The sequence below is a fragment of the Octodon degus genome, unplaced genomic scaffold (assembly GCF_000260255.1).
Source record: "Octodon degus isolate 3935 unplaced genomic scaffold, OctDeg1.0 scaffold00371, whole genome shotgun sequence".
Classification (NCBI taxonomy): Eukaryota; Metazoa; Chordata; class Mammalia; order Rodentia; family Octodontidae; genus Octodon; species Octodon degus.
In genome coordinates, this window is record NW_004524947.1 from 713,058 (window position 1) to 727,465 (window position 14,408).

Genomic DNA, 14,408 nt, shown 5'->3' on the forward strand with positions numbered 1-14,408 from the left:
ACTGACAGTAAAAAAAAGGACAGTTAGAAAACTTGCAAGTGGCGGTTCTAGTTGCACATTGTAAAGATGAATTATCTATAGTTAAGAAAACTTTGACCCCATTAGTGGCTGTGAGTGTAGCTTTATTAATCTTATGTATGTCTAAATTATTTTTTGTGTTCCAAAACAGAAACATGCACCTGGTCCACATCTCATCTTATTTATATTCATTCACTCCTTCAGAGTTGGATTTGATTAAAAACATCAGGGTCTTGTTTGTACTAAGCAATGATTACTCATTACAACATATGCAGAAAAACAAAAACAAAACAAAACAAAACAAAACAAAAAAAAGATTATATACCATGACCAGTTAGGATGCATTCCAGGAATACAAGCATGGTTCAATGTATGGAAATCTATAAATGTAATACACTGTAACAACAAATTAATATTTAAAAACCTCATAATCATCTTATTTGATGTAGGAAATTCTTCTGACAAATTCCAATACTCATTCATGTCAAAGTCCTACAAAATTTTAACAGATAACCTCTATTTCAATCTGATAAAAGCCATCTCTGATAATCCAATGTCTAGCATAATTCTTAATTGGAAAAACTGAAATGTTTTACTCTCAGATCTGTTACAAGACAAGGAAGTCCTCAACCACATTCTTATTCAATATAGTTCTAGAAATATTAGCTAGAGCCATTAGACAAGACAGGGAAATAAAAGGAATAAACATAGTTAAAGAACATAAAGTATCATTATTTGCAGATGACAAGACACTCTACTTGGAACACTCAAGAAATTCCCAGAAGAACCTTCTAGCATTAATTCACAAATCCAGTTTCAAAGGAGGATACAAAATCAATACAACAAGTTAATTCCACTACACAGATAACAAACACACTGAGAAGGAAATCAGAGAAAATTAGCTTTTAAAATAGCACCACGTAAAATGTAATACCTTGGAATTAATGTAACTAAGAAGTAAAAGATTTATTTAATGAGGATAACAGTATTCTGAAAAAGAGATCATAGTGGATTTCAGCAAAATGGACAGATATTCCCTGCTCCTGGATAGGAAGAACCAACATTGTGATGGTGCCCATATTATGAAAATTGTTATAAAATTTAATGTAATCTGTACAAAAATACCACCAACATACCTTACAGACATATAGAAATTATTCCTAAAATTTCTTTGCGACCAGAAAAGACCTAGAATTGCAAAGGCATATCTGGCCAACAAAGAAAAATTCACACACATTACAATTTCTGACTTGAAATAATACTACAAAGCTACTGTGATAAAATCAGCATGGTATTGGCAAAAATATAGACCTGAGGATCAGTGGAACAGATTAGAAGATGCAGAAGCAACTACAAACATAATCGGCTAACTTATCTTCGATTAAGTTGCCAAACATTCTTACTGGATTAAAGATAGCCTCTTTAACAAATTGTGGTGGAAAAACTAACTCTCTACATGTAGAAAAATAAACTTGACCCATGTCTATCACAATGAACTAAACTGAAGTAAAATTGGATTAAAGATCTAAACATGAACATACTACATCTTGTGGAAGAGAAAGTAGGAAAAAATCTTGAAGGCATAGGGGTTGGCAAACAGTTCATGAACAAAAATCAAAACCCAAAGGTAAAACTAGAAATAATTATCAACTGGGACCTCTTCTCATTGAGAATGTTTTGCACATCAAAAGAAATTACAAACAGAGTGAAGAGACAACCCACATATTTTGAAAAAATCTGAACTAGTAAGCACTCAGACAAAGATCTTCTCTCTAGAATTAATAAAGAACTAAAAAACATTAAAATCCCAAAATTTATAGACCCTATCCAGAAATGGGCACTTGAGATGAACACACACTAGAAGGGAATAAATATATGAAGAAATGCTCCACATCACTAGCCATCCGTGAAATGCAATTTAAAAAGACACTGAGATGCCATGTCACCCCAGTAAGAATGGCTATCATACAGAAATCAACCAACAACAAATGTGGGAGAGATTGTGAGGAAAAGGTACCCTTCTCCACTGCTGGTGGGAATGTAGATTTGTGTAACCATTATGGAAATTGGTATACAGACTCCTTACGAAATTATGACTGGAAGTCCCATTGAATCCAGCCATGCTACTACTGGGAATGTTCCCAACAGAAATGAAAACATCATGTTACACGGATATATGGGCACTGTTGTTTATAGCAGCACAGTTTGTGATAGCCAAATATTGGAAACAACCAAACTGCCTCACATCTGAGGAAAGGACTAAAAAGATGTGGTGTTTTTATATAATGGAGTATTACTCAGCTGTAAATAATGACAACCTCCAAGGCTTCATGTAAACATGGATACAACTTGAGGATATACTCATGAGTGAAACATCATATATCTTTCCTAGTGTAAGAAATCAAAATAAAAAAATAAAAATTGGAAGTTATAACACACTTAAATTGAAAGAGAGAACTTTTTGAACAACAAAGAGTGTAAAGAGAAAAGGTAGGAAACATGGGAGGGGCAAAACCATAAATGTATATACAAAAGATGGTTAAGGAAAAAGTCCTATGTATCTCCATAGTGTTTTTGAAATTAACAATAAATTGTTACAAATTCCACCCTAAATTTACATGCTGATACCTATGAACTAGGCAACTACACTGAGAATAGCAATATGTAATACTAAAACCATGCTTGGGACACCTATCATTCTGATCTTCTAAATGTGTACTGCTTCTAATGTCATATCCATTATTGCTATATTTTCCCTCACATAAATGTTTGTTTAAAAATAGGTAATAAAAGAAAAAAAGAGACACGAAAAAATGTCATAGGATTGGCCTGTTAGATTTTTGTATGTGATTAGATTTCTAAATTTCTGTGTAAAAATGGGTAAATTTTTTCTGTTTATTTTTTACATCCTGTAGTGATTTAAAGCTTAGAATATCAATGATTGTTGGAGAATACCTGTACTTTGTTATGTTTAAGGTGTTTGTTATTCAGACGGATAGTGATGTTATGCTCAACTGCCTATTATAGGGTAACAATATCATTAATCTTCTTTTCTGAATGTCTAACAACTTAAGTTTGCAGACTAAAAATTTAGGGAAAAAGAAGGACTACAAGGATAGTCAATATTTTGTCCCTAGCCCTTCAAGGTCAGCAAGGAGTCTGGACATAAGAGAACCTATACTGTAACATCCTGTAACTCAGTGATATTCCACATCTTCTGATCAAGGAGTTTATGGGGCCAGAGAGGAAAGTGATTTATGATGTACAGTGTGCCTAAGGAGAGTCCCCTAGAGAGAAAACATTGTCTCAGTCTTTCACAGAAGGCAAATTGGTCAAGCAATGGTTGTGACTCATCCAGATGGATGACACTGATAAAAGATCTACAAGGTGCTGTACATGGTTTTGGGATAAATCCTGAAGGGATCTGACTAACATTGTCAGATAGAAAAGCTGCATTTTTACTTATATAGACTTGATTCATCTTGTTCTTAACTATGCAGCAGAAAAGCATCAACATGAGCTTTAAAATTTAAAACCATATTAATATGCTGATCTTTGAAAAGCTCAAGTCAGCAACTTCTGACATTGTCAGTACTGCTGATAACCCACTGCTATTGTGGACTATTGGACTATGTTGGGTTATTATGCTGAATTCACACACCTACAAAGTTTGAATGGCAATGGAAAACCCATTCTTTACAAAACAAAAACAATGATGGGATATATATATATATATATATATATATATATATATCCATTTTCTAGTGTAAAATGTATATATACAAACTAATTTGTATAACTACATAGCTAGTTTTTCTTAGCTTATTGATAAGAAAGATTTGTACTAATAATGTTTAGACAGGATATCATGTCTGCATCTTGTTCTCTGAATAGCTATTATGAAGACAACCATATGCAATGTATTATTTTTACTGTCCTACTAACCTGTTTTAGAACTGTCTCAAAAAATAACTGTTTCATTGCTATTCCTTTCTCATTATAATTAATAGAATATAGATTGATGTACCCTGCAGCATTCTCTTTTAAAATTGGAGGAATAAGATACAGCTGTGCTAAAGAAGTACTAAAAAATTTTACCATTACCAAAACAGCACTCCAAAGTCTTCTGAGGGATATTCTATAAACAGATGAAAAAGTACTACAACTTTATTTTCCTCAATAGAATGATTCCAGCATAAATGGTAGGTAATGCAACATTAGTAAAGAATAACCAAGAGGAAAATAACATGAGTAATCAATACCTTTCAGTTATAATAATCCACATAAGTGGTTTTAGTTCATCAATCGACAGAAACCGACTTGAAGAATGGATTAAGAAAAAAGATCCAAAAATTTGTTTAATACAGGAAACACTTTTAATTTGAAAGGTATCATAAAAATCAAAGGATGGAAAATAATATTCCATGCAAGGGGTAGCTGAAAAAAATCAGGGATAGCTATTCTATTTTCAGATTAAGTTGATATCAAGTCAAGATTGATTAAGAGCAACAATGAAGGTCATTTTATGCTTATAATAAGAACAATTAATGAGGACGAGTGAAGAATCATAAAAAATATGTGCACCAAATGCTGATACACACAATTATATAAAATAAATATAAACCAATATGAAAAATCAAAGGAGCATTAATACAATTATAGGGAAATGCAATACCACACCACCAAAGACTGACAGAAGATCTAGACAAAAACACCAGACCTGAATAAATCTTTTGAAAAAAATGGATGTTGTAGATATCTTCAGAGTGTTCCACTCCACAATAAGAGAATATCCATTCTTTTCAGCTGCATGTGAGACGTTCTCTGAAAAATACTTACTACTAGCTGACAGAACAAACATAAATGGCAACGTGAAGAAACGGAAATTATTCCATGCATATAGTCAAAACATAGTGCAATTAAATTGGAAATCAATCACAAAAGAAAACAAAAAAAAATCTTTACAAGCACATGAAAATTAAGTCACACCTTTCTGAAAAACCCATTGCTCCCAGATGAAACTAAAAAATAGATTAGATAGTTTCTCGCAATTAAATGATAATGCCAGTACAACAAAGCAGAGCTCATTTGATGCCATGAGAGCAGTCCTATGGGGGAAAAAAAAATATATATATATATAGCCATGGATTCCTATCAGACAAACAAAGCCAGCTCAAAAATAACCTAATGTAAACTTCAGTCTACTAGAAAAAGAATATCAAGTTAAATGTAAATCATGCATGGGGGAGAAAATTATAAATATGAGAAATGACATTAATTTCAATGAGACTGAGAAAATAATACAAAGTATTAATTAAAGAGTTTGATCCTTAAAAGATTAAATAAATTTCACAAATTCTTAGCTACCCTTGCCAAAAAAATAACGAAAATAATTAAATTCATGCAATTAGGAATTAAAAGTCTGAAAAAATAACAAATCATGCAGAAGACCTTAAGGTGATCAATAACTACTTATAGAAATTGTACTCTAATATGATGGAAAACATTGAAGAAATGGACAGATTCATAGATACACAGGAATTACCAAAATGGAATGAAGAAAATATAATATTTCTAAATAAAAACATTTCAGACAATAAAAGTGCAGGTATCATTAAAGCCTACCAATGAAGAAAATTCCAGGTCTTGAATTCCAGGTCTGTTGTATTCTAAAATAAATCTAAGGAAGAACTAATGCTGTTACTTCTTAAACTCTTTAATGAAGTCGAAAAATAAGCAATATTCCACAGTTCATTTCTTGTAGTAATATTGGCCTTGACTCCAAAAGCAGAGAGAGATCCAACAAAAAGAGAAAATTAAAGGCTAGTATCCATATAAAATAGAAAAGTAAAAATTCTCAGTAAGATGCTTAGAAACATAAATGAGCAAATCATTGAGAAGATTTTACACTATGCCCAAGTAAGAGTCATGAAAATGATGCAGATTTGGTTCAAAACATGCAAATTAGAAAATTTTATACATAATATTAACAAAAATAGACAGTAAAAAAATTTGATCACCTCAATAGATGCAGAAAAGTCATATGACAAAATCTAACACCCCAACCATAATAAAATCCTACAGAAAATTAGAAGGTGGCCTTTATCTCAACATAATGAAACCCATATATGACAAAACAACAGTCAATATCATATTAAAAATAATAAAGGAAAAGAGATGTCTTAAAATCAGCAAGAAAACAAAGATATCCACTATCACCACTTCTAATATAGTTCTGGAAATATTTACCATAGAAATTAGATAAGATAAAGAAATAAAACGACTAAGGATAGGAAAGGAAGAAGTAAAATTATTATTTATGAATGACATGATTATCTATATTGATTCCACAAAAAGATTTTTATACTTAAAAAATTAATGATCATAGCTGGATACAAGGTCAACATGCAAAAAATTATAGTATTCCTGTACATAAATAACAAACTCCCTGAGAAATCAGAGAAACCATAACTTTCAGTATAGCTTCCAAAATATGAATTATGTAGGAATCAATCTAATGAAAGAGTTAAAAGAACTTACATTGAAAACTGCAATACTCAGAAAAAGAAGATGGAAGAAGATAGCAGAAAATCATTTACTTCTGACTAGGATGGTCATACTTCCAACATTGTTATACAGATTTAATGCAATTTTGATCAAAGTATCAATAGCATATCTCACACAATTAGAGAAAACAATCCTAAAATTCATTTGGAAGTAGAAGAGAAATGCAATAGTCAAAGCAATTCTGTACAACAAACTGAAGGCAGAGGCTAGCATAATCCCTGACTTTAAATTGTTCTACAATGATGCTCTGATCAAAACAGCATGGTACTAGCAAGAGCAACAACATACAACCCAACAAAAGAAAACAAAAATACCAGAACTGAGAATCAATAGAACAGATAAGAAGATGGGAGTAACTCAAAACACACCTGGCTAGATTACTTTTGAGAAAGAAGCCAAATAATTTCACTGGAGAAAGATAGTTTCTTTAAGAAATGATGTTAGAAAAACTGCCTTTTCACAAGCTGAAGATGAAAGCCACACATATATGTTTCACAATGCAGTAAACTACAATAAAAAAGGGTGAAATATCATAATATTAAAACAAACATTAAATTTACTGGAAGATAGAATTGGTAGAATTCTCAAAGACATAAAGACTTTATAAACAAAACTTTGATGAGACAGGAAATATTACAAAAGATCAACAACTGAGATATCATTTTATTATAAAGCATTTTTGCACAGCAAATAAAATGAACAGCAAAGTGAAGAGAATCTACAGTATGGAAAAAATATTTTGATGCTGTTCATCAGACAAAGGACTATTATTTAGAATATGTAAAGAGCTCAAAAGATAAAACAATTTTAAAAGTGAAAGAGTGCAAAGATGGGTATCTCAATAGACACTTCTCAGATGAGGAAGAAATGGCAAACAAGTGAGAAAATATTTAATATTACTGGTCACTTGAGAGATGCAAATTAAAACAGTGCTGAGATGACACATCACTCCAGAAAGAATGGCTATTATCAAAAAATCAAATAATAATAAATAATGGCTGTGCTCTAGGGGATCAATGAACACATTTCTACTGTTGATGGGAGTGTAGATTGGTCCACCACTGTGGAAAACAGTGTGATTATTCCCGAAAAAAAAATAAAATTAGATGTTCCATTTAACCTAGTGATTCCTCTTCTTTGTAACTTTCAAAAAGAATTAAAAAAGGACGTCATAGAAATATATGCATTCCCATGTTTATAGTGGAAATGTGTAATAGCTAAATCCAGAAAACAGTCAAAAGCTTATTAGCTGATAAGTGCATAAAGATGTGATATATATATATATATATATATATATATATACCTTGATACATTTTTAGCCAAATGGATATACCTTGAGATAATATTCTAAATTGAAATAAATTGAATGCTATTGTTTAAATACTGTCTTGTTGCTCTGGTGTGAAAAGTAAGCAGAGTAAATGAGGAGATAAACATAATTTATATCTAAAATGTACCTGTAAAGTAAACACATTCACTCAAAATTTTTTAAAAAAATGTAAAAATAAAAGTTTGATTTAATCCAGCTCATTCTATTCTAGGCACCTTTGTGAAAGTGTTAAAGATAGTAAAGTACCACATACATAATCATGTTTAAAGCAGACTCATAAGCCTCAGACACAGTCTGTATGTCTATCAACCAATCAATCCAAAAAAGAAATGTAGTATAATATTCTTACAGAGTGAGTGATAAAATTGAGTCATTTGTAGGAAAATGGATTTAACTTGTTGAAATAATAGTAAGTAAAGTAATTCAAACACACATGTGTTGATGACATATGGTTTCTCTTATATTAGAAGCCCAAAATTTACATAACTTAATGAGCCAAACAAAAGATAAACATAGGGAGATTCTTTTCTTACAAATTAGAAATCAAGAGATGGATATGTGACTGACTGATAAGAGGAAGTAAATAGAAATAAGGTGTGTTACATAAATATATCAACTTGGGGATGGGTAGATGGCTCAGTTGAATAAGCGCTTCACTCGTAAGCACAAGGGCCTGAGTTCAATCCCTCGTTCCTGAAAATAAATAAATACATAAATATATCAACTATTCATAATGAATATAATTGTTACATATAGAATACATACTGTAATAAATGTTTTAAAAATAACATTCTAAATTCTATGCTGAGGAAACATTGAGAGAAATTGCCCAAATGTTTGCATCAGGCAGATAAGTTAGTTTATTATAATAATAAAGATGAGGCCACACACCAGACCCCTCTCCAGACAGACCTCAGGACTGTCGTGCATGTGAGACTTTCCACTGGCTCACCACTCTCCAGATCCCTTTCAGCCAGAGCCTAGGGCAGGAGTGTTTGAGGGACCATCCTCACACTCGAGGAAACCTTCACCATCAGACAGGCCAGATCTCTTGTGCAAACATGTGGCAGAAATCTGAAGAGAGGCTAGGGTCCAGAACCAAGCAGCTAATCCTGGAGCTGAACAGAGTTTCAGATTGGCACACAGGGTTCACTTCCAGAGGATGCAGCATTAAGTAGCTGAGCATATCACCCAAACAAAAGCCAGGCACATCTCAACAAGATCAAACGTGGTAGATCCAAAATCAGTAAGGTGAGACATTTTGCTACACCCAGATCTATGAAAGCATCCTCTCTTTCTCTCTATTGAATGAGAGAGGGGGCAACAGGAAACTGGGGTGAACCAGTCTGCCAGGCAGACCCCATGTACATGAAGGGGAGGTGATCACACAAAATTTAGGGGAACTACTTTAAATTCAAATTCCCAATTTAATATCTGACTAGCTATACAGACATAATGTTTGCTATTATGGTCTAAAATACAAACGCATCAGTTACAAAAGTTTGAAAACTACTAAATAACACTATCCATTATTAGTGTTCCTAATTTTATTTCTGTAAATACAAAACTATAACTGCCTTAACCACACAATCTCTATTGGATAAGAAAGGCAGTAGGTGCTAAGGTAATAATTCCCCCAAAGCTTTACACCAAGGGTCAAAGGAGATTGCTACACAAAATGACAAAGAAATGGAGCAAAACGCATTCTCAGGCCTGAAGCCTACATAGAACAAATGCAGGAGACACAAGCTTAGAAGAAATTGGAAATAACAAACTTTAAATCTCTGAATTAATAGTGTCTGAAGTAAAGAAACAACTGCAGAAATATATAGAGGAAATCATATCAGAAATAAATTTTGAAGTAAAAAATGACATGATAAGTATAGTGGAAGCATAACAAGATGCTTCTAAAGAAGACAATGATTAAAAAATAGAGACTACAAAATGATGCAAGCCTTGAATGAGCAATAGAGGAAAGACATTGAATGCATGATGCAGAGTCAAAGAGATATACAGAAAATTGAAATTTCAATCAAAAGCTGGCAAAAGCATTTAAAAGAAAGAGAAGATAGAGTTTTGGATTTTTTCTTTTTTTGTATTTTAGGGAAGTTTCTACAGGGTGTTCAGGGTCTCACCACTAGATCAGACTTGTTTACAGCCTACCAAGAGATGGGAATACAAGCACGCACAATGATGAATAGACTCACTTGCAATCTCGGCGAGCCCCAGGGGCAGGAATGGCATAGCAGGCCCAGTGATCAAACCCCGACCCCAGCAACTGCTTGCAGGCACTTTAGTCCGTGGAGGTATTTGGCTGGCCCGAGTTTCAGATCTTGTAGACATCATTGCAGCTAGTGAAAAGGTAATAAAAGATCTCTTAAAAACAACTAAGATGCAGGACAAAACTGTTCATCATCTGCAATATGATACAAAAATGAACAGTGTAAGACCAATAGGCATCAAGGAGAAAGAAGGAGTCATTGAAAATGATATAAAAAGAATATGGGCAGAAGTAACAGCTGAAAACTTCCCAAACACGGGGAAACAATCTAACACTTTGTTAACTGACATATAAAGAAATACAAATAACATCAACCCAATTAAAAACACACCCAGACATAAAATAATCAAGATCTTGGAAATCCAGCACAACAACAATATACTAACAGACACTAGAGAAAAGAAAGAGATCACAATTAAAGCAATACCCATCAAAATAAGAGCAGATTTCTCTTCAAAAATCATCAAATTAAGAAAATCATGGAGAAAAGTACTTAAAGTCCTCCAAGAAAACAAATTCCAGCCAAGACTACTGTACCCTGCAGAAATGAATTTCAAGTTTGATGGAGAAGTGAAATACTTCCATGACAAAGAAAAACTAAAGAATTTTATGATGTCAAAGGCAACCCTACACTGACTACAGAAAGATATTCTAGAGAGGGACAAATATAACTGCAGCTCCACAAGTGAAAAAGGAAGATCACTCCAATTAGGGTAAACAGTTAAACACAAGAGAAAAAGGGGGTAACAACAGCAGGTAAATAATATGTCAATCATCAGTCAATGCATCTCAATTATAACCATTAATGTAAATGGACTCATCTCACAAATTGAAAGAAATAGCATAGTTTATTAGGAAAATTCAACATACGCTGCATACAAGAAATACACTTTACTCTAAAGAAATTGAGGGGCCAGGGAGATGGCTCAGTGGAATAAGTGTTTCATATGCTGAAAGTCAAAAGATGAAGAAAAATGCTACATGTCCCAGAACCTCAGAAAAAGGAGTAGTAGCAGTCATGTTCACAGAGAGTCACAACTTCAAACCAATAATGTTGGAAAAAAATAAAGAAAGCCACTACATACTGGTTAGGGGAGAAATAAAAGAGGAAGAGGTAACACTCAAATAAGTTAGCACCCAACAAAAGAGTGAACAACTATATGAAACTAAGCCTAATTGACATGAAAAATCTAATATCCAATACCACAATCTTAACAGGAGACCTTAACATCCCCTTGTCCCAAAAATATAGGTCAAGCAGACAAAAAGTTACCAAAGAAGTAGCAGAATTCATCCACAATTTGAAACAAATTGACTTAGTGGACATATACAGTGTTCCAGCAAAGCACATCTGAATACACATTCTTTTTAGTTGCACATAAATCATTTTCTAAAATAGACCACATACTGCTCTATAGTTCATGCTTAATTATATGCAAGGAAACAGAAATTATCCCTTGCATGTTATCTCACCAGAGTTCAATGAAACTGGAAATAAAAGACCAAAGAAACCAGAAAAACTACATAAATATAAGCAAATTAAACGGAACACACCTTAGCAATCAAAGGGTTAGAGATTAAGTTAAACAATAAATTATACAATGTCTACAATTCAATGAAAATTCAAGAATTGTTTATTCAAATATATGGGATACAATGAAAACAGTTCTTAGAGGGAAATTTATAGCTGTGAACTCACATATTAGGAAAACAGAAAGGGAACAAATAAATACCCTAATGTTGCACCTCAAATGTTTAGAAAATGTAGAGCAAACCAACCCAAAGCCAATAGACAGGAGGAAATTATAAAGATTAGAGCTGAAATTAATGCAATTGAGACAAAGAAAATAATACAAAGAATTAGTGAATGAAGATGTTGGTTCTTTGAAAGATTAAAGAAAATTAACAAATCACTAGCTAACCTCACCAAAACGAGGACAGATAAATCTCAAATTCAAGCAATAAGAATGAAAAGGATTAAATGAACACAGACCATGTGGAAATTCAGAAGATCTTCAGTAGCTATTTTGAAAATCTTTACTATCGAACAATCCATGACACAGAAAAATGGAGAGATTGAGAGAGATACAAACTACCAAAACTGTATAAAGAAGATACAAGATTCTCAATAACCCAATAACAATCAATAAAACTCAAAATCTAATAAAAAATCTGCCAACAAATAAACATCCCGGTCCTGATGGATTCACAGCTGAATTCTACAAGAAATTTACAGAAGATATAATCTCAAAACTCCAAAAACTCTTCAATGAATTTGAAAGGGAAAAATTTCTCCCAAAATCATTCTTGGAGTAAAGTATTATACTTACAACAAAACCAGAGAAAAATGCAACCAAATATGAGAACTACATACCAATCTTCCTTATGAACATAGATGCCAATATCCTCAATAAAATAATAACAGATACAATGCAGAAAATCATTAAGAATGTTGTACATAATGACCAAGTAGGATTCATCCTAGTGTTGAAAGAATGTTTCAACATATGCAAATCTGTGACTGTAATACATCATGTCAATAGAGGCAAATCCAAAATACTATATGTTTACCTCAATTGATGCATAAAGGGCTTTGGACAAAATCCAACATTCATTGATGTTCAATGTCCTAGAGTAAATTGGAAGATTGCATCTTCCTCAATCTGATCTAAGACATCTATGACAATCCAACTGCAAATATGATTTTTTTTTTTTTTTGTGGAACCGGGAATTGAACTCAGACCCTTGCGCTTGCCAGGGAAGCACCTATTCCACTGAAGTCATCTCCCCAGCCCCAAATATAATTCTATACGGGGAAAAAACTGAAATAGTTTACTCTCAGATCAGGTACAAAAAGGGATTTCTTCTATGAGCACCCCTATTCAATTTATTTCTGGCATCATCAGCTAGAGCCATTAGAAAAGAGAGTGAAATAAAAGGAATAAGAATAGTTAAACAAGAAGTTAAAATATCATTATTTGCAGATTACTTGATACTCTACTTGGAAGTCTCAAAAAACTCCACCAAGAAGCTACTGAAATTAATATAAAAATTCACTAGCACAGCAGGATACAACATCAATACCCAAAAGTCAATAGCATTCCTCTACACAGATAACCAACACTCTGAGAGAGAGGAATAAGGGAAACAATATATTTGAGAATAGCATCACGGTAAAGAAAATACATAGGAAGTAATCAAACTAAAGAAGTAGATGATCTATTCATTGAAAACTACAGTACTCTAGAAAAAGAGTTTGTAGTGGATTTGATAAAATGAAAATATATTGCATGCTCCTAGATAGAAAGAACAAACATTGTAAAGATGGACATACTCTCAAAATTGTGATGCAGATTTAATTCAATTGATATCAAAATACTATCAACATACTTAAAACCCCTAGAGAAATCATTCCTAAAATTTAATTTGAACCAGAAAAAAACCTAGAATAGCAAAGACAATCCTGGGCAACAAAGACAAGGCAGGAGTCATCACAATCCCTGACTTGACATTATACTACAAAGCTGCAAAGATAATATCGGCATGATAAAAGAAAAAATCGACCTGAGGATCAATGGAATGAATTAGAAAATAGACAAGTAACTACAGACACACTCAGCCATATTATGTTCAAAAAAGGGGTCAACCATGCTTACTGGAAGAAAGCCAGCCTCTCTAAAAATGGTGCTGGAAGACCTGGTTTTCTACATGCCGAAAACTAAAACTTGATCCAGGTCTATCACCATGCACTGCACTAAAGTAAAAATGGATTAGAGATCTAAATATTAAAACAGAAATATTAAATCTGGAAGGGAAAGTAGATAGAAATCTTGAGGACATAGGTGTAGGCAAAGAGTTCATGAACAAAAATCAAACTGCATGGAAATATCTGAAAGGATTAACAGCTGCAACCTCCTCTTATTGAGTAGTTTATGCACGTCAAAGACAGTATCAACCGAGTGAAAAGACAACCCTTAAATTTGCAAAACTTCTTAACTAATAAGCACTCTGTAAAAGGTCTACTATCTAGAATTTATTTACAACTAAAAAATATTAAGGCCCCAAAATATAAAGACCAATTCCAGAAATGGGCATCCGAGATGAACACACACTTCACACAAAGATCTGCTCTCTAGAATTTACAAAGAACTAAAAAACACTAGGGCCCCAAAATTTAAAGACCAATTCCAGAAATGGGCATCCGAGATGAAC